The sequence below is a fragment of the Chiloscyllium punctatum genome, unplaced genomic scaffold, assembly GCF_047496795.1.
Source record: "Chiloscyllium punctatum isolate Juve2018m unplaced genomic scaffold, sChiPun1.3 scaffold_983, whole genome shotgun sequence".
NCBI classification, from domain to species: domain Eukaryota; kingdom Metazoa; phylum Chordata; class Chondrichthyes; order Orectolobiformes; family Hemiscylliidae; genus Chiloscyllium; species Chiloscyllium punctatum.
In genome coordinates, this window is record NW_027310717.1 from 10,001 (window position 1) to 12,218 (window position 2,218).

At 61.4% G+C, this 2,218-nt stretch overlaps 1 non-coding gene across 1 annotated transcript; it reads right to left on the reverse strand.

The window, feature by feature from the left end:
* Positions 1–14: 14 nt before the first annotated feature.
* LOC140474398 (5.8S ribosomal RNA) lies at positions 15–168 on the reverse strand. Its single transcript, XR_011959081.1, has one exon. It is a non-coding gene; the product is annotated as a 5.8S ribosomal RNA (ribosomal RNA).
* Positions 169–2,218: the final 2,050 nt, after the last annotated feature.

Here is a 2,218-nt window from a genome sequence, read left to right on the forward strand (position 1 = left end):
GATTGATTGCCAAACGACCCTCAGACAGGCGTGGCCCCGGGAAGAACCCGGGGCCGCAAAGTGCGTTCAAAGTGTCGATGATCAATGTGTCCTGCAATTCACATTAATTCTCGCAGCTAGCTGCGTTCGTCATCGACGCACGAGCCGAGTGATCCACCGTCAAGAGTTGTCTGAGTTTGTTTTAGGTCTCTCCCTCGCCAGAGGAAAGCGACCCGGACCGCACATACGCTCCCCACCTTGAGCTACAGCCACCTGCACGCCGGCGTGCGGGCGGAGCAGGGTGGCGTGAAGCGATGGGGAGCACCATCCTGGTGCGGCCCGCAGAAACATACGTCTATTGGGGGGAGGAGGACAGGGCGCCCAAGAGGCGATGCGTGCCCCAACGCACCGCAGCGACGGAGGCAGGATCACCGCCACCATGTCGCCCGCCTAGTATCACGAGGCGTGCAGCAGCTTTGCCCTAGGAAAAGCAGAGGCGGGAACGGGCACCGGCCATCGGTTCGGCAGCGTCACTGACGCGTGCACGTGGCGGCGTGTCGGCGAGCGGACTTCCTGCGAGGAGGCGGGGGCGGCACTCGCCCGAGCAGACGCCCGCCCGGCCCAGCCACCGCCGAGGTGGACTGGGAGTCGCGGCAACGGCTCGTCATACTCGTTCCCACACTCACAGCGCAGCTTGCCCGCAAGCCACCGACCACCGATCGACGCCAGGCGCCCCGACCGAGAGCGGGATCGCTCGTTCGCCCTGCTGGCAGTTCGCTGGGGATCACTACTGCACGGAGCTCGGAGACCGACGGGCGGCAACTCGAGAGTCTTTAAACCACCACCCCCATCCCGCAAGTGCAAAGAGGCTGTATACGCACAGACGGGTGAGGGGAATAGGTACCCCGTCGGGTTTGAAGGGAGCGTGACTAGATAGCAACGATGTAAACCCAGCCGATTTGGGAGCGAAAGACCGGCGCCTGCATCACCGGCTTCGTTTCCCGTGGCTGGAGAGTACACCGAAACCCTCCGTCTGTCGCGAGCTCCCGACGACGCGGTGCCGCCAAGCAGCAGGGCCGGACCTGGTGTGGCTCCCCTCGTCGATCACAGACCGGTCGGCACTACTGACGAGACGGTGGAACGGGCTTCGCCCCTTGTGACGAAGGGTGATGCGAACCCGCCCGCCCGCGTGCGTTCGGGGTGGACTCGGCAAACGGAGATTTGAAATCGGAAAGTGTCCTCCTGCCCCGCGCAGGTAGGCGCCCAACAGTTGTGGGGGGTTTGGCGGTGACCACGGCTGCAGGGCCTGCTACCCCGACGAGCTCTCCTGCTGGCCCCGAAACCACCCTCGCGAGACAAGTTGAAACGGAAACGGGCGTACCCCCAAGCCGACGATCCTTTCTTATTTGTTACTTTTTTTTTCACTTGCTCGAGTTGTGGCGATTTGGCGGTGACCACGGCTGCAGGGCCTGCTACCCCGACGAGCTCTCCTGCTGGCCCCGAAACCACCCTCGCGAGACAAGTTGAAACGGAAACGGGCGTACCCCCAAGCCGACAGAGATCCTTTCTTATTTGTTACTTTTTTTTTTCACTTGCTCGAGTTGTGGGGGTTTGGCGGTGACCACGGCTGCAGGGCCTGCTACCCCGACGAGCTCTCCTGCTGGCCCCGAAACCACCCTCGCGAGACAAGTTGAAACGGAAACGGGCGTACCCCCAAGCCGACGATCCTTTCTTATTTGTTACTTTTTTTTTTCACTTGCTCGAGTTGTGGGGGTTTGGCGGTGACCACGGCTGCAGGGCCTGCTACCCCGACGAGCTCTCCTGCTGGCCCCGAAACCACCCTCGCGAGACAAGTTGAAACGGAAACGGGCGTACCCCCAAGCCGACGATCCTTTCTTATTTGTTACTTTTTTTTTCACTTGCTCGAGTTGTGGGGGTTTGGCGGTGACCACGGCTGCAGGGCCTGCTACCCCGACGAGCTCTCCTGCTGGCCCCGAAACCACCCTCGCGAGACAAGTTGAAACGGAAACGGGCGTACCCCCAAGCCGACGATCCTTTCTTATTTGTTACTTTTTTTTTCACTTGCTCGAGTTGTGGGGGTTTGGCGGTGACCACGGCTGCAGGGCCTGCTACCCCGACGAGCTCTCCTGCTGGCCCCGAAACCACCCTCGCGAGACAAGTTGAAACGGAAACGGGCGTACCCCCAAGCCGACAGAGATGCTTTCGCTCCTGTTACTTT